Raw genomic sequence first — 20,112 nt, 5'->3', positions numbered from 1 at the left:
AAAATATATTTTTAAGTCTTACAGAAAATAACACAGAATATATTCAGACTATATTTCAAATAAGTTATTGAACTAAACACCAGTAGATTTTTTATGTAATTACTGTAGCTAAAAATGTGAACAATCTATCTGATTGTTTTTATTAAAGTGATGAGTTTTAATGATGTCCACTTTCGTTGCTGGTGAGTAAGTCACAAGTTCAAAATTGAGATGTGTGGTAGACAGTAAGGCGGGCTTTGCACACTACGACATCGCAGGTGCGATGTCGGTGGGGTCAAATTGAAAATGACGTACTTCCGGCATCGCATGCGACATCGTAGTGTGTAAAGGCTCGATGATACGATTAACGAGCGCAAAAGCGTCGTAATCGTATCATCGGTGCAGCGTCGGCGTAATCCATGATTACGCTGACGCGACGGTCCGATGTTGTTCCTCATTCCTGCGGCAGCACACATCGCTGTGTGTGAAGCCGCAGGAGCGAGTAACATCTCCTACCGGCGTCACTGCGTCTTCCGTAGGATATGCGGAAGGAAGGAGTGGGCGGGATGTTTACATCCCGCTCATCTCCGCCCCTCCGCTCCTATTGGCCGCCTGCCATGTGACATCGCAGTGACGCCATACGACCCGCCCCCTTAATAAGGAGGCGGGTCACCGGCCAGAGTGACGGTCGCAGGACACGTGAGTCCATGTGAAGCTGCCGTAGCGATAATGTTCGCTACGGCAGCTATCACAAGGATATCGCAGCTGCAACGGGGGCGGGAACTATCACGCTCGGCATCGCAGCATCGGCCAGCGATGTCGCAGCATGCAAAGTGCCCCTAAATGGCAGCACAGATCTAGTGGAGTTTATCTTGTCACTTGGCTAAATAAACTGTAAAGGGAATTTGTAGGATCACTCAAGTTGTCCAAAACACATAAATGAGAACCTGGTTGCACAATTACAGCCAGGTAAGTTCTCCTCTGAAATACACTGGCCTGTAATTTTCCAGGTGATTGACAGGTCTCCTGCTATGGGAAAGACCTGTCAATCACCTCTAGCGATGCTGGGATAAAACAGCTGGGATTCGAGTTGTCTTCTCTAAGGCAATGGTCCCAAGTTGGATCTCCTATCTATATTTTCTCTTAAACATCACAGTGTTGCACATAGCTGCAATCATTCAGCCAAGATCTGATTCATTCTGTCTGTGATTTCAGCAGCATAAGTCACCTGATAGTTTCCCTTTAATCATTGTACTCGAGCTTTCAAAATGGAAGATTTACAAAGTAATGGCCGTTGATGTGAAGATATTCAGCCAACAAGCTCATACAGGTATTTTCACACTTAACTTTCCTTGAAAATTGTTAAAGGTGTAGTCATGTCAAATTGATGACCTCTCGATAGAAAAGCTCATTAATATTGGCTTGATGAGGTTTTGAAACCTGCACCCACACTGATCAATTGGTTTTTGCTCCTGTGTCCAACGGATATAAACACATTGGCGATGCAAAGCTCAGCTTATTTCAATGTGTGCCTAGATGTTGTAGAACAGCTGCTATTCTTTTGACTAAGTTCTGTTCTGCTGTGCCTTGCAGTGACTGCTACACATTGAATGGATCTGGGCTTTGTATCTCCATTCAATGTGTTTACATAGGACATAGGAGTAAATAACAGCTGATTAGTCATAACCAGAATTTTGTAAGCATTTTAACATACAATAATAGAAATTGAATACATTATTGCAGCATGCTAAGAAAGAAAACCCACTCCAATTTAAATAGCAACACAAAAACAAGTATTGTATAAACATTTCCTAAGACAGTATCAAAAAATTGTTCTTTTTAATGTCAGAGTTGGGCAATTTGCACAATTCATCTTAGGATTTGTCGAGAATAGTGTAAAGGTAAGACAATGTATACATATTTTGATGACATGTGACCTGCAATGTTTAGCCAAATTGAATATAACTATGTATATACAGTTGAAACCAGGAGTTTACATACACATCTGCATGTTTTTCTCACTATCTGACATGAAATCAGAATAAACCCTTCCTGTTTTAAATCAATTAGGAACCAAAATTATTTATAGTAGCCAAATGTCAGAATATTGAGAGAGAAATAATCTTTTAAGGTATTTTTATTACTTTCTGAAAAGTCAAAAGTTTAAAAACATTAATTTTATTATGATTTTAAACAATATGGGACAGCTCATATGATGATGTCATTCTTTGGAAGCTTCTGATAGGTGTATTGGCAATAGCTAAATTAATTAGAGACACACCCATGGATGTATTTTAATGCACACCTGAAACACACTGCTTCTTTGAGTAGCATCATATGAAAGTCAAAAGAAATCAACCAAGATCTCAGGAAGAGAATTGTGGATTTGCACAAGTCTGGTTCATCCTCGGGTGCAATGTTCAGATACCTGAAGGTGCCTTGTTCATTCTGTACAAACAATTATACACAAGTACAAACAAGATCAAAATGTCCAGCTATCATACCGTCAGGAAGGAGATGGGTTCTCTGTACCAGAGAAGAACGTGTTTTGGTCAGACATGTGCATATGAACCCAAGAACAAAATCAAAACATCTTGTGAAGTTGCTGGCGGAAGCTGGTAAGATTGTGTCACTATCCACAGTGAAACAAGTACTGAATCAACAGGAAGAACCAATTACGCTAAAAAAACAATAAAAAGCCAGAATAATGTTTGCAAAAGCACACAGGAACAAAAACCTAAATTTTTGGAGACATATACTGTGGTCTGACGAAACTACAACTGAAGTATTTGGCCATAAAGACCATTGTTACATTTGGATGAAAAAAGGAGAATCTTAGAAACCTAAGAACACCATCCTAACTGCGAAACACGGGGGTGGCAGCATCATATTGTGGGGTTGCTTTGCTGCAGGAGGAACTGGTGCACTTCACAAAATAGATGATATCATAAGGAAAGAAAATTATGTGGAAATACTGGAGCAACATCTCAAGATATCATATCAGCCAGGAACTTAAAGCTGGGGCAGAAATGAGTCTTATAAATGGACAATGACCTGAAGCATAGTGGCAAAACAGTTACAAAGTAGCTTAAGGATAAAAAAAACGGTAAATGTTTTGGAGTGGCCATCATAAAACCCTGATCTCAATCCTATTGAAAATTTATGGACAAAGCTGAAAAGGCAGGTGCAAGAAAGGTGACTCACAAAGAGGGCTCAATTACACCAGTTCTGTGAGGAGTAATGAGCCCAAATTCCTACCAACTATTGTGAGAGGCTTGTGGGAGGATATCTAAAACATGTGAGCCAATTCATACAGTTTAAGGGCAATGGTACCAAATACTAATGGAATGTATGTAAACTTTTGACTTTGCAAAAAGTAATAAAAAATACCTTAAAAGTGCCTTGCGTACAGTCAAGCATGGTGGTGATAGTGTCATGGTTTGGGGCTGCGCATGAGTGCTCCCGGCTGTGGGGAACTATAGTTCATCGAGGAACCATGAATGCCAACATGTACTGTGACATAATGAAGAAAAGCATTGTCCTATCCCTTCCCCTGGGCCACAGGGCAATTTTTCAACATGATAATGACCCTAAACACTCCTTTGCCTTACTAAAGAAACTGAGGGTAAAGGTGTTGGACTGGCCAAGCATGTTTTCAGACCTAAACCATATTGAACATCTGCGGGGCATATCAAATGGAAGGTGGAGGACTGCAATTTCTCTAACATCCACCAGTTCAGTGATGTTGTCATGCAGGAGTGGAAGAGTATGCCAGTGGAAATTTGTGAAGCTCTCGTGAACTCTAAATCTCAAAGAGTTAAAACAGTGATTGAAAATAATTGTGACAATAAAAAATATTTACACTTTGGCCAAAATATGACTGTTTTCACTTAGGGATGTACTCACTTTTGTTGCCAGTGGTTTAGTTATTAATGGCTGTGTATTGAGTTATTTAGAGGGCAAACCAAATTTACACTGTTACACAAGCTGTACACTGACTACTTTACATTGTATCACAGTCTCATATCTTCAGTGTTGAAGCTTTAATAAAGTATTTACAAAAATGTGATATACTATATATACAGTACAGACCAAAAGTTTGGACACACCTTCTCATTCAAAGTGTTTTCTTTATTTTCATGACTCTGAAATTTTTAGATTCACATTGAAGGCATCAAAACTTTGAATTAACACATGTGGAATCAAATACTTAACAAAAAAGTGTGAAACAACTGAAAACTTGTCTTATATTCTAGGTCCTTCAAAGTAGCACCTTTTGCTTTGATTACTGCTTTGCACACTCTTGGCATTCTCTTGATGAGCTTTAAGAGGTAGTCACCGGAAATGGTTTTCAAATCACAGGTGTACCCTGTCAGGTTTAATAAGTGGGATTTTGTTCCTTATGAATGGGGTTGGGACCATCAGTTGTGTTGTGAAGATTTCTGGTTGATATACAGCTGATAGTCCTACTGAATAGACTGTTTGAATTTGTATTACGGCAATAAAAAAGCAGCTAAGTAAAGAAAAATGAGTGGCCATCATTACTTTACGAAATGAAGATCAGTCAGTATGAAAAAATGGGAAAACTTTGAAAGTGTCCCCAAGTGCAGTGGCAAAAACTATCAAACGCTACAAAGAAACTGGCTCACATGAGGACCGCCCCAGGAAAGGAAGGCCAAGAGTCACCTTTGCTGTGGAGGATAAGTTTATCCGAGTCACCAGCCTCAAAATTCGCAGGTTAACAGCAACTCAGATTAGAGATCCGGTCAACGCCACACAGAGTTCTAGCAGCAGACACATCTCTAGAACAACTGGTAAAAGGAGACTTTGTGCAGCAGGCCTTCATGGTAAAAGAGCTGCTAGGAAACCACTGCTAAGGACAGGCAACAAGCAGAAGAGACTTATTTGGGCTAAAGAACACAAAGAATGGACATTAGACCAATGGAAAATCTGTGCTTTGGTCTGATGAGTCCAAATTTGAGATCTTTGGATCCAACCACCGTGTCTTTGTGCGACGCAGAAAAGGTGAATGAATGGACTGTACATGCCTGGTTCTCACTGTGAAGCATGGAGGAGGAGGTGTGATGGTGTGGGGGTACTTTACTGGTGACACTGTTGGGGAGTTATTCAAAATTGAAGGCATACTAAACCAGCATGGCTACCACAGTATCTTGCAGCAGCATGCTATTCCATCCGGTTTTGCATTTAGTTGGAGCATCATTTATTTTTCAACAGGACAATGAACCCAAGCACACCTCCAGGCTGTGTAAGGGCTATTTGACTAAGAAAGAGCGTGATAGGGTGCTACGCCAGATGACCTGGCCTCCACAGTCACCAGACCTTAACCCAATCGAGATAGTTTGGGATGAGCTGGACCGCAGAGTGAAGGCAATAGGGCCAACAAGTGCTAAGCATCTCTGGGAACTCCTTCAAGACTGTTGGAAGACCATTTCCTGTGACTACCTCTTGAAGGTCATCAAGAGAATGCCAAGAGTGTGCAAAGCAGTAATCAAAGCAAAAGATGGCTACTTTGAAGAACCTAGAATATAAGACATATTATCTGTTGTTTCACACTTTTTGTTAAGTATTTCATTCCATATGTGTTAATTCATAGTTTTGATGGATTCAATGTGAATCTACAATTTTCAGAGTCATGAAAATAAAGAAAACTCTTTGAATGAGAAGGTGTGTCCAAACTTTTGGTCTGTACTGTATGTACATAGTTAGCAAATATGTAGAAATTTAGAAATAGTTAGATAGATAGAAAACAGACAGACAGATAGATAGATAGAGTAGAAAAATAGATTTAGATACAGTAGTGTGAAAAAGTGTTTTTCTACCTTTCTGATTTCTTATTCTTTTGCATGTTTGTTATACTTAAATGTTTCAGATCACCAAACAAATATCGATATTAGAAAACCAAACAAAGATATTCAAACGGCATAAATCTCTTTGTTTGGTTTTCTAGTTGTTTTGATATTCTAGGTGAGATCTGTGGAATTCTATGGTATATCCTTCTGCTTATAGGTTATAAATATAAATATTAGACAAGGATAACACAAGTAAATACAAAATGCAGTTTAAAGATAAAAGTCTTTATTAGTAAGGGAAAAAGAAATCCAAACCTACAGGACTCTGTATGACAAAATGATTGCCCCACCACCTTAAAACATAAACTTGCCTCAGTTAAGGTCTATGTTCATCATTCCACCATTAATAGACTGAAAGTAAATGGCCTACATAGCAGAGATCCCAGACAAAAAACACTGGTTCTGCGTATGTCAGTGATTCTGGTACGTTTAAAAAAAAGCACAAACGTACCAGAATCACTGACGTGTAAAAGGGGCCTAACACAGCATTTCAGAAAGGGAACATCATACCAACAGTAAAATATGGTGGTGATAGTGTAAAGCTCTGGGGTTGTTTTCCTCCTTCAGGACTTGGAAGACTTGCTGTGGAAAATGCAATCAAAATGGTCTATCAAAAAAATTCTGAAGGAGAATGTGAGGCCATCTGTTCATCACCTCAAGCTGAAGCGCACTTGGGTTATGCAGCAGGATAATGATACAAAACACATCAACAAGTCAACCTATGAATGGCTTAAGAAAAAAAATAAGACTTTGGAGTGGCCTAGTCAAAGTCCTGACCTTATTCTAATTGAGATGCTGTGACATGACCTTAAAAAGTCGGTTCATGCTTGGAAACTCTCCAATGTGGCTGGAATACAACAATTCTACAAAGATGAGTAGGACAAAATTCCTCAGCCAGTTATTGCAAATGCTTGATTGCAGTTGTTGCTGCTAAGGGTGGCCCTTCCAGTCATTAGGTTTGGGAGGCAATCCTTTTTTCACACAGGGCCCTGTAGCTTTGGATTTATTTTTCCCTTAATAATGTAGACCTTCATTTATAAACTGCATTTTGTATTTGCTTTTGTTATCTTTGTCTAATATTTTAATTTGTTTTGTGGTTTGAAACATTTAAGTGTGACAAATATGCAAAAGAATAAGAAATCAGGAAGGAAGCAACCACTTTACAAACCACTGTATATACACAGACATTTCTACGTATAACTTTTTGCAGCTGAAGAATAGAAAGCTTGTTTTACCACACAGCAAAAATGTACTTGTTGTAGTAGAAACACACAACTTTCATTTATCTGAAATTATTAACATTCCTAGGCTTGAAGCTAACTACACAGCAGCAGATTTCTGAGCTAGAATAATGGAACAATACATCTGGGCAATTACAGCGCTGACATTTTGCTTATTCGTAACAGCTGCGTGATGTCAACTTGCTTGCAAGTTTCCTATTAACTTTTGTATATAATGTATTTACTTGCTACTTTTGTGTCTGGACTTTTCTATTTGTCCAATGTTCTTTTGTATCCAGTGAAGCATAATGATTTTAACATCAATTGAGGTGGGCAAGGGATCAAACAATATCAAACAATTTTTAAAATCTAATACATTTTCCTTAAAATATGTATGACCTCTGTTTTCCATCATAATGAAAGTCTACTTCTGCTGCAGCTGTCAGGAATGGCTCTGAGGAAAAACAGGTACAGTAGATAGAAGCTGGAATATCATTGCTTATACGAGCATTATGAGGTCCGTAGTAGTGCAATTAGAACATCTCAATGGAGAACTTTGGACACACTAGATAACATTATTCTCGGGGCCCAACTTTCAGTTGTGCAACATACGTTTGTTTCTACTTTTCATTGTTTTAGATTTCTTGAAACAAGGGAAGTAACTTCTATAGGCTTATTGGTTGCAATCGCAACCTAGCCTCGAAGCCTAAGGTGCCTAAAAAATCGGTTTGACTTATATAAATAGACCTTTGCTGTTAAAGAATTCCACTAATCGATACCTCATTGGAGCTTTTGCATTGATTATTATTATTATTATTATTATTATTATTATAGCGCCATTTCTTCCATGGCGCTTTACAAGGGAAAAGGGTATACATAAAAACAAGTACGATAATTCTAAACAATACAGGCATATACAGGTACAGGAGGAGAGAGGACTCTGGCCATTAGGGCTCAGAGTCTACAGGGGATGGGTGAGGGTACAGTAGAGGGTAGAACTGGTTGTTAAGTGGTGTACTGGTTTGAGGGTTATTGTAGGTTGTAGGTTTGTTGGAAGAGGTGGGTCTTCAGGTTCATTTTGAAGCTTACCACGGTAGGTGAGTGTCTGATATGCTGGGTACAGCATTCCAGAGTATGGGGGAGGCATGGGAGAAATCTTGAATTCAATTGTGGGAAGAGGAGATAAGAGGGGAGTAGAAAAGGAGATCTTGTGAGGATCTGAGATTGCGTGCAGGTAGGTACCGGGAGATTAGGTCACAGATATATGGAAGAGACAAGTTGTGGATGGCTTTGTATGTCTTGGTTAGTGTTTTGAACTGGGGTCTTTGAGCAATGGCAAGCAAGTGAGGGGATTGGAAGAGAGGAGAGGCTGGGGAACAGTGAGGAGAGAAGTGGATTAATTGGGCTGCAGAGATTAGGATAGATTGGAGGGGTGCAAGAGTGTTGGAATGGAGGCCACAGAAAAGGAGGTTATAATAGTCGAAGCGTGAGATGATGAGAGCATGCACTAGTGTTTTTGCTGATTCTTGGCTAAGGAATGCACGAATCCGGAAGAAATTTTTGAGTTGTAGTCATCAGAAGGTGAAGAGGGCTTGGAAATGTGGCTTGAAGGATAGAGCAGAGTTGAGGGTTACTCCGAGGCAACGAGCTTGCGAGACTGAAAGAGACTTGCGAGAGGAGGAGAAAAGACAATGAATTCAGTTTTGTCCATGTTAAGCTTGAGGAATCACGCAGAGAAAAAGGATGAAATAACAGACAGACATTGTGGGATTTTGGTTAGTAGGGAGGTGATGTCAGGTCCAGAGAGGTAGATCTGCGTATCATCAGTGTAGAGGTGATACCGAAAGCCGTGGGTCTCTGTGAGATGTCAAGTTACACCACTGCTTAAACTGATAGCTTAAATTCTCCATCAAGGCATTCCAACCCTGGCTAGGCAGTGTAATATGTCAGCTCTGCTAAGGAAAGACATTCAATCTTAAACCATTTTATTAAAGTACACACATAAAGCATCATTCAGCCTTCAGTCTTTTTCTCAAGTATGTTTTCTCTTAGTGTTTTTCATGGACAATATAATATATGGAGCTATTCACACTTCAGTGATTTTTGTAGATCAGGTGTCCACAAAAAACAACAACAAAGAGACACGTCCATTTTTGATCCATGTCATAGATAATATTATCCATACAAGTCTATGGGGAAGTGAAAATCATGGAGAGTAGAAGGGTGACATTTCTATGCCATCTGTGTGCTATACATGATTAACTTTGCTATGTGTAGGAAAACGGGTACACATACGAAAATCAGATCCAAAACACTGATCAACAAATGTCCATTTTTTATCATTGGAAAAAAAATATGGATGCCTGAAAAAAGTCTTGGATTTGGGGTGCCCTTACCCTGCATGAAGATACCCAGCATCAAAAACTCCCCAATCAGTTATCATGGGCAAACAGCCTAAAGCTTCCTATACTAACGGACAAACTCTACAAGAATAAACAATCACTTGAGAGCTACGGCTAATTTCGCGTGTGTAAGGCCACTTTTACACATCAGTAATTTGGTTAGTATTTTGCCTAAACGGGCTTTACAGGCTACTAGATCGCTACAGCGATCTCGTTGGGGTCACGGATTTTGTGACACACATCCGGCCGCTGTAGCGATGCCGTTGCGTGTGACACCTATGAGCGATTTTGCATCGGTGCAAAAATGTGCAAAATCGCTCATCGGTGACATGGGGTCCATTCTCAAATATCGTTACTGCAGCAGTAATGAAGTTGTTCCTCGTTTCTGCGGCAGCACACATCGCTCCGTGTGACACCGCAGGAACGAGGAAGCTCTCCTTACCTGCCTCCTGGCCACAATGCAGAAGGAAGGAGGTGGGCGGGATGTTCGTCCCGCTCATCTCCGCCCCTCCGTTTCTATTGGGCGGCAGTTCAGTGACGCTGCTGGGACATTGCTGTGACGCTGAATGAACCGCCCCCTTAGGAAGGAGGCGGTTCGCCGGTCACAGCAACGTCGCAGGGAAGGTAAGTAGTGTGACGGGTCCGGGCGATGTTGTGCGACACGGGCAGAGATTTGCCCGTGTTGCACAACCGATGGGGGCGGGTACGCACGCTGGCGATATCGGTACCGATATCGCAGTGTGTAATGCAGCCTTTAGTATTTGTAAGGGCACGTTCATACATTGAGTATTTGGTAAGTTTTTTTCCCTCGGTATTTGTGTTGCAAAACCAAGAATCAGTAAAAAATGCAGAAGTGGTGACATGTTTCTATTATACTTTCCCTTTGATTGTTCTGGTTTACAAATACTGAGGAAAAAACTCACCAAAAACTCAACGTGTGCAAGTGGCCTTATATTAAATATAATATAATAATGTGCACATTTTGGACCCTCTTTTCTAAGTTATAAAAAGTGATGCAAAATAAATTATTTATGAAACATGAATGTGGTTTTATTTAGCTGCATGGAAGCATAACATAGATTATAATTGAAAACTTTGCTCCTGATTCATCAACACCCGTGTAAGCGTGTTGGAGTCAGATGTTCGCCATTTATTAGAAAGCTCTGAGAAGTGGCATAGGCCTCAGTGCACCGCACCAGAAATCTTTCTACAGTCTCTAAATGGAGTGAGGTTTTTGGAGTAATGCGGGTGTCACACGAGACGAGCTATCGCGCGATGCATCATCGGGGTCACGGTTTTCGTGACGCATATCCAGCATTGCTTGCGACGTCGTCTCATGTGACATCTCCGAGCGATGCAGAATCGCTCACAAATCATGAGTCGTGTACTCGTCGCTTATTTTTTAAAAAAATGTTTATTTTTAATGGCGCGAGTTGTTCAATCTACCCCGGGGCAGCACACATTGCTCCGTGTGACACCCCGGGAATGATGAACACAGCTTACCTGCGTCCAGCAGCTCCCGCCGGCTATATGGAAGGAAGGAGGTGGGCGGGATGTTTACGTCCCGCTCATCTCCACCCCTCCGCTTCTATTGGCTGGCCACTGTGTGACGTTGCTGTGATGCCGAACGTCCCTCCCTCTTCAGGAAGTGAATGTTCATCGCCCACAGCGAGGTCGCTCAGCAGGTAAGTGCGTGTGACGGGGGTTTAACGACTTTGTGTGCCACGGGCAACTAATTGCCCGTGGCGCACAAACGACGGGGGCGGGTACGATTGCTCGTGCAATCGCACGATAGATCATACCGTGTGAAACCCACATAAGGATCATCAAAGCTTTTTATGAATTGGACAAACTGTGGCACTACCGCCATGATGCGCCCCCATCTGCCGCACTTCACTCTTTTAGTATGAAAATAACAAATGCTGCAAACAAACTGGAAAATGCTGTTTCCCTTTGTTCTGTTCCACGTCGGGTCGTGGAAGTGCCCTACTGTTTCTCTGTTACATTTTAGAGGATATCTGAAACCAACTTTTTGCTGCCCCATCTAAAAGCATCATCATGTAGCGGCAGTGACTCTTATGAATCTATAAATCATTTACTGAGCTGCTTGTTGATATTTTGGTAAAATCCCTGTTTTATGTCGTGCAGATCTACTACTTCTCTGAACTTCTGAGCACTGCAGAACCTTACCTACACTACCAACTGCCAGCTTTATGTGTGCACTGGGCATAATTCACAAGCTGCTAATCATTAGCGGTGGCTGGGTTATTATAAAGAGATCATGAATATGAAGGAATATATGGCAGCAGGTTTACTAGTCCTCTAGTGATAATATTCTGTGGATTAAACAGTTATTTTATCAAAACTACAGCAAGCAGTGTGATAAGTGATACATCACTGAAATCAAATCTACGTCCCACATTATGCTGCTCTTAAAATAGGTTACAAAAACCTGGAGACAAATTCCCTTTAAGGTCAATTTGGACACACCCATGTGACTCAGTACTGACATTGTAATTTGATTGGTTGATTTTCATTTGGAGTCTTCTGTTGCGATCATCTAATTGGTCTCCTGTGATTTCTACAATTAGCATCTACTGCTCTTCCAGACCTCTAGGATAACTCATTATTTGCAATAAGCAGTATGAACTCATATTTAGAAATGATTCATTATGCTTCTTTCATCTTAACAATATCCTGTGATTTCGACAAACCTTAACACTGGCTACCTATGGGTAAACCTATCATTTGCTATAGGCATCATAAACTGATATTAGAGACTGTTCATCAGAAGATCTCCTCTGCTCCCCTCTCATCTCCTCTTCCCACCACCGCATCCAAGACTTTTCTCATGCCTCTCCCATGCTCTGGTGTGCTCTACCACAACATATTAGACTCTCGCCAAGCCTGACAAGCTTCAAAAGGAACCTGAAGACCCACCTCTTCGGACAAGCCTACAGCCTGCCAAAGCTCTCAGTCTGCTATGACACCTCATGACCATCTCTACCCTCACCTACTGTATCCTCACTTAACCCGTGTAGATTGTGAGCCCTTGCGAGCAGGGTCCTCTATCCTCCTCCACTTTCTGTGACTTGTTTTGATTATGATTATTGTACTTGCCCATACTATGTATACCCCTTTTCATATGTAAAGCACCATGGAATAAATGGCGCTATAATAAATAATAATGATGATGATAATAATAATAATAATAATAATAATAATAATAATAACAATAATAATAATAATAATAACTTAAGCTGTAATCTTCAGTAGATCCCATTACTTCCATCTGTGATGTGATTCAGACCTTCTTTTTCATCTGCCCTGCTGGTCCTGTGTTTTCTGGTGTGTCCTGGCTCTTTGTTTGTTTCCCCCTTCTGCATAGCCTATTTTTTTTGTTCTTTACTGTTCCACGTGCCTTCCACCCTTCTGTGACAATGCTATGGTTCCCTGTGACCCCCCCCAACCAGCGGCTTTGTGAAGTCACCTAACTAGGTGAGTCTAAAACCATTCAGCAGAATCTAGTACTGTTGATTAGTGTAGGCAATATAACAATGTCTAAAGTTGACAAGTGATAAAAAAAGAAACATACAGAAAATATGGCATTAATCCAAGTGCGTGAAAAAAATATTGTATTTAGAAGAATGGTATAAATAGGAGAGCAAAACAGGGTGTATGACCAAGTGATGGATTTTTCTACAACCATCCTTCCTCTATCGCAACATATATATAAATATATCACTTCATAACTTTGGAGGCTGTCAACAGATGCAGGAATTTTTTGGGCCTGGCTGTGCCTTCTCTTAAAGCAGTTGTCCAACATAAACTCCCAAAAAAATTTTAAGTTCATTTATGCTGTATTGTCATCCAAAACATCCCTACAGTTTTTTTGTTTCTGACTTTTGTTCCTCTTGAATTATCCCTTTATTCTCTGCAGACACTTTACCTGCAGCTCAAGCAAACTTGACCTTTTTCCTGTGCTTTTTTGTCAAACTCACAGTCAGAGCTGGCACCGCCAAGTCTCATTGTCCAGCACCGCCCTCTGCCCGCCCTATGAACACTCATTTGCTGTCAGTATTCTGCCCAGCACTGACCTCCCATAGCTCCAGCATTGGAAATAACAAAACAGTGATTCTACTTCCCTCATCTGTGACAACGCGATTATCTCATATCACATGCTGCCCACAGCCCCCTTAATGAGTGCTGCTACTGCAGAGGGTCACCATTGACAGCGCTTTATATCAGATGACAGATTCCCGGGAGCTGCACAGGGACGAGCTCTATATACAGCTTCTCCAATGATCATCTGCTGGCCTCTGATTGGCTGGCGGCTAATCATTGTAGTAGCTGTATAAAGAGCTTGCATCTCCGCAGCGCCCGGAAATCGGTCATCTGATATAAGGCACTGACTGTGTGGGCCCCCAGCACAGGCAGCGATCATCAATGGGGCCACGGGCCTGCACACCGCAAGAAGCAAGAGGGCTTACGGCAGAATCTTTAAGACCACTGTTCTACGGAGTGTGTGGGAGAGTGTGGGGGAAGGGGGGTGGGGACACCGATGCACTGTACCCGCCCAGCAGAGTGGCATCATGATGTTGGCTGTCTACAAACTCCTCTCCCTGTCAATGTGACATCACAGGAAGCAGCAAAATCATGGCCGGAGCGGTGAGATAGCCACTCTGAGCCAGGGGAGAGGGGCTGACATCAGCACAGGTAGGTAGTTGCCATCTACTTACCTGCCCTTATATAGCCTTATAGTGAAATGGAAAAAAAAAAGCAAAATAAGACGGATAACTGCTTTAAAGTTCATATCTATTGATGACAGTTCCCCTTTCACTCTGAATTCATTTTCTGTTCCTTGAATATCTTGGTTCTCACCTTCCTGGTATCCGTGGACAGAATAAACCTTCCAGAATTGCTTTGATTGAGTCAGGTAGATTTGCTGACTTCTCCATCAAGCTGATGGATATCCCTATGGTAGCCGAAGGGCATACATGCATTCTTACCAACTTTTAGATGTCGTTGAGTGTTACAGGATTTTTGGCCTTGCCCTCTTAAATAGGGCACAAACATTCATGCCTATTCTCTGCCAACTCTTCACCAAATCTCTGCCCCCTAAACTCCTTGGTTCCTATTTACCTGAGATGCCAAAGCAAAAGAAATCTTCCGATATCATTTCACTGAACTTGGATGATATGCTGACGCCTCATATTTTGGGACTCTCCATGATGTTCTAAGAGCTATGGCAAATAAGAAAATATGCAAAGAGAAACTTCTAATATACAAGCCAAACCGCAGCAGCCTGAATGATAACATCCAAACCTCTGCTATTTTTTTTCTGTAACCATATAAAGCTAAATTTTTTTAATGTATAGTAACCTTTGTAAGTAGTATTTTATGCGCAAAAACTTTACATCCCTGTTCATTGTGTATAGCCTGCTAATATTTCCAAATTGTATTGATGAAATAAACAGTTTACTGAAATAAATTACTTTAAAAGATTCTTTCTACCACCCATGAACAGATTTTTCTCTTTAGAAGGATTACAAAAGCCAGACGCATAAAAGTAATATGTGGGTGTATGGAAAAAAAAAATAAAGTCATTCTGTAAGGAATAATTTCAACCTTTACAGTGTTCGTGAGCCAGAACTGAGCACAAGAGTTAGCAATGTCTGCTTTCTGCGATAAGCCGTGGCTGAACTGAAAAGAGATAACACTCCTGTAATAGAGAAATCAAATCTGCAGCAAGATTTAGCTATAAAAAAACAGCCTTGTGGACAAGTGGACAACCAAGCTTTTTGTTGGTCAGTGTTTTGATATACTGATACAAGGCTGAGGTTGAATTACATTACATCTGGAGCACATTGTGAATTGTAATCAAGAATAGAGGAAATTTCACTAAACCTAATAGAAATCTGTTCTAAAATTACTGGCTTACCATATTACTTATTTCTTATTATGTAGGAAATCATATAAACCTTTGTTTCTAGAAGAACATGGCTTATTACCATGATATGTCCAGGGCAGGTTCTGAGGTATCAAAGAGTGACACAGGTATTTGCCCTCTTGGTCATGCATTAACATAACCTGATAGTGTTGGAATATTTCTTTAAGGGTAAATCTCATATTGCACTCGGCCCCATGTAAGACAATGCTGCAGCTCACATCTGTGAGTTTTTCCTCAGCCCTAATCGGACTGAGGAAAAAATCGCAACATCCTGCGATTGTCAGCGAGAGATATGTCACTCACACCCATACAAGTCTGTGGGTGTGAGTGAAACATCAGACTGCACTTGGATGACATCTAACTGCAGTGTGATAATCCCATCAGCTGACAATAGAGGAAATGGGGAGATTAATTTCTCCGCTTTCACTGCAGTGCCTGCCCTCTCCTCCGCAGCTGTGATCTGACTGCAGGATCGGATCAAAGTTGCATGACACTCGGCTCACTCTGGCAGCACAGTGGTCATTAGCATATCACATTCGATGCACTTACATCAGATGCCATACGCTAGTGTGACTCCAGCATAAAACAGTGATTACCAATCTTACGAGAAGGAAAGAACCCCTTAAACAGCTTTCACTAGTGGGAAAACTCTAATGACATTCCTGACTCGAAGAAACTTGGAGCAGGATCAGATAAAGGAACCTTACATTACTCTTCTCCAGTACGATAATTTGGCTCAGAGCTTTATGGATACATCATTAAAAAAAAACTGGACAATTTTTCATTAGTATGCTGGATCTGATTTTCATCCATTTTTGGACTGTGTTTCCATTTTTACCGTGAGTGTTTTATTACTCTTCTCTTATGCAGAAAAAAACATTTCTCCTATCCATCAAACAATAAAAAAACAGACAGTGCTCAGATGATACACCGATGACATATATCTACTGTAGGCTTTTATAATTGGCCCATTGATTTGCAAAAACTATTTAGATCTTTGAACATGGATTAAGAACCGGCATTGCCATGTTTTTTTTTTCAGACACTCGGTCTGTAAAAAGAAAAAAAAAATCCATAAATAAGCACATAATGGTCATAAAAGGTAAAAATCTAGAACATATCATAAACAACATTTTATAGAGACTTTTTGCAATGTACAAAATTCTTATTTGACTTTATCAAGAAACTTTAGGCCAATGAGATGAGGTCAGTTTTAAAAAAAATGAACAGAATTAATGTGTTTTATTAGCGTGATGTATCACTGCACACAGTTTGTACTAGAGCTATCCACTGAACTATGATATTGATGTCAAGGAACATAAAAGATGGCTGTCTATGAACAATGTACTTCTAGGAGAAAATATCATTCACACTAAATACCGTACACTGAATGTAAGTGAGAACAAATCTATTATTTTTCACTGTACACCCTTTTCAATAATAAAGGCCAATTGTGCATGAAAATTGTCCATGTTTTCAAACACAACAGGACTCATTCAGCATTCATTTATCATCATGTCTGCTGGATTTCTAAATATGTCCCACTCCACTGAAGCTTCTGGGAAAAAGGAAATAGTAACAGAACCTTGAATATAGCAGGATATTTTATGTATTTTGGGAGATAGACCTTAAAGGGAACTTGCCAGGTCCCCTATGCCCTTCAACCCAGCAGCATTCACAGCTATATGCTCAAATTCCCTCCTTAACCAGTCCTGTATAATGCTATTCACCAATATTAATGTTTAATAAACAAATTAGAAATCTAACTTTCCATATGCTAATTATGGCCTTGACTAGTCGAAGGGGCATTAGTTCCCCAGACTTGTCGGCCCTCTTTTCATGTTATCACGCCCCTGTGGGTGTGATAACATAATTTCCAGGAACAGATGTCGCTACCAGCTCCTAGAAATCTTGGCTCATTTTGGCTGTGTTAGTGTGACTTTGAAGCTGGGTGCACGCTTCATGGCTTCATTAGGCGCACTGCACATGACCAGAAATTCAGAAGACATCTTCTGAACTTTAGATCATGTGCATTGCGCCTCATGAAACCAAAAGGTGTCCACCCTGCTTCCTAAGCGCACTGACATGGCTGAAATGAGCCATACTCATGCGCGAGATTTCCATTAACTGGCAATGACATGGGCTCATGTAAATCATATTATTACGCCCACAGGGAACTGATAAGATGGAAAGAGGGCCGCCTACTCTGGGAAACTAAAGCTCCTTCAACTAGTCAAAGGACCTAATTAACATAGGGAAAACAAGGTTTATAAGTCTTTTTTTAAACATTTATATTAGTGATTAGCATTATACAGGGCTGGTTAGGCTGTAAATTTGGGCATACAGGTGTCGCGGGTGGGGAGGACGGCACTGCGCTGCGCTCGCTAACGCTCGAGTCCGGTGCTGCTGCGATGGCTGCTTGGTGGCTCGAGTGGTGGGCCGGATCCGGGGACTCGAGCGGCGCTCCTCGCCCGTGAGTGAAAGGGGTGGTTGGTTTAGCGGATTTAGTCCGTGACGCCACCCACGGGTCATGGTGAAGATGGGCACCACCGCTGCTGGTGACGGGGATCCCGGGAGCAATGGTAAGGAGCAGCTGGGATGTTGTTTCCCCCTCCATGGGTAGGGTTTTGTGGTCCCAGGGCCCGATGAGGTGACGGGGAGGCAGGGTCGGTGAGGTGCAGGGTTGCAGGGACAGCGCGGCGCGGTGCCGGATGGCACGGGTGTACTCACTCAGCAAGAAAGGTACAAAGTCCTCGGTAAACCAAAAGGCTGGATGGACGGGTCCCGCAGCCGGCTGCAGTGCTTCTCCCCGGACAGGTGATGGCGGCTGTTTTTCCCTGCACCTTAATGTTCTCTTGCTGACTACTATGGATTCCCAACGATAGTCCGCTCCCCGGTGTATGGGTACCAGAGGAGCCCGTTTGCCCGCAGACGCTGGCCCTTGGGTCTCTAGCCTTAGGCGGTAGCTGTATACCCTCACGGTGTGGGCTGTTGCCTTCAATCGGGACTTTTGCTGTTGTGAAACCCCTGGGGTTCCAGTCACATTCGGATCTGACTATTGTTGGCGGCTCCAAGCCTGGTCGGGGTCCGATGGCCCTGCCTGTGTGTGCTGGCTTAACTTCGCTCCCTGGTCGGTACCGGCGGGCCGTCGCCCATCCCTGGCCCTACGGTTCCGCGTTGCTCCACCACTCCTGCAGACGGCCACCACCGTCTGCCAACCTTGCTGTCAGTGCCTGGGCCACAAACCCAGACACCCAAGTGCTTACTCCTCACTCCTTAAACTCCAAACTCTATCTGTCACTTTTCCCGCCTCCAGGCCTGTGAACTCCTCGGTGGGTGGAGCCAACCATTTAGCTTCGCCCCACCTGATGTGGACATCAGACACTGGAGGGAGCCAACAAGGGTTTTCTGTTTGGCTGCTGTCCCTGTCTAATGGGGGTGGGGGTGTTTGGATGTTATCTGTGACGACCTGGCTAGTCCAGGGCGCCACACAGGCACTAATGCTGCAGGGTTGGAGGGCATAGGGGACATGACAGTTTCCCTTTAACCCATTTGGTAAATGAGTAATTGTCAAACTAAAATCAAAGGGTTTTTTTATATCACGACATCATTACATGGTTTTTCCAGTTCTAATTCTTAGAATTGGCATTCAAGCATTTTGTTAGTAACGGTCCAATCTCCAGTATCCTCACCTCTCAGGACATTAAAGGAGCCCAATAGGTACAAGAGATCCCAGCCATTATATACATAGGTACACTGTCTCATTTATCATAAGGATAAGCCTTCACTAGAAAAAGAAAAGCTTTAATTAAAGAAACCCAAACCCAATATACATAGTGTACTACAACTTCTGACATGAACATGATAACGTTTATACACGCAATATTACGCTCTGTGTAAGTGAAGAACAGGATCACATCCTTTCAGTTCAGAAAAAAGGGCCTAAGGAAAGTATTTTCTGTTTTCTTAGGTTGAAATCCTGTTAAATCCTTACATTTTCATTATTTATTTTGCCGTTATTGTCTTCATAAATTAAAATGTCCAAAATGTCACCCATACTATACATTTCTTTTGCTTTTTGCTAATGTTCTTATATGGATACATTTAGATCAGATTTTTTAATAGCTATCTGGAATGCTATTACTAGAGATGAGCGGACTTGTAGATGTTCAGTTTTTCCCAGTTTTTTCGTTTAAAAATTTGATTTGGGTACTAGACTTGACCCCGGACTCCGAACCCCATGCAAGTCACTTTGGACCCGAACTTCTGTACTCTACAATGGTTGTAGTAATTCTCTCTCTCTTGCTCCACTCCACTGCACCTAGTGTCCGGTACAAAGCACAAACTTTGTCATTTGTGTTCACTCAGCTCTAGCCATTAATTTTAAAATCTACAAAGATTTAACTAAATGTACTTTTTTAACTTAAGTAGAGGCGAACATTCAACTGGTGTAACCTATACAGTCACAGAAGGGTGCAAGCGGTAATGGGTATCACTTTCACCTCAAGAGCAGAAAGCAGCTTATGTCAGACAAATATTAAAGAGTGCTTAATGATGAAAAATTTGATTACAAATGTCCTCTATGTCCTCCCAAGATCTGAAGGATCATTAGAGTAGCATCAGTGTGTGACCTTCATCATGACACTAGAACATGTGTATTTACATGAACATGAGGGTACAACACCATGGTA

The 20,112-nt window shown here is 41.5% G+C and overlaps 1 protein-coding gene across 5 annotated transcripts in view; it reads right to left on the bottom strand.

Moving 5' to 3' along the window:
- The window catches only part of NTRK3 (neurotrophic receptor tyrosine kinase 3), a 1,080,464-nt gene that overhangs the window by 117,716 nt on the left and 942,636 nt on the right, over nt 1–20,112 (bottom strand). The gene's annotated exons all lie outside the window — the stretch shown is intronic.

This window comes from Anomaloglossus baeobatrachus, chromosome 4 (genome assembly GCF_048569485.1).
Source record: "Anomaloglossus baeobatrachus isolate aAnoBae1 chromosome 4, aAnoBae1.hap1, whole genome shotgun sequence".
In the NCBI taxonomy this organism is placed as follows: Eukaryota; Metazoa; Chordata; class Amphibia; order Anura; family Aromobatidae; genus Anomaloglossus; species Anomaloglossus baeobatrachus.
The sequence above is the reverse complement of the archived record's forward strand: the minus strand, read 5'-3'. Positions and strand labels throughout refer to the sequence as shown.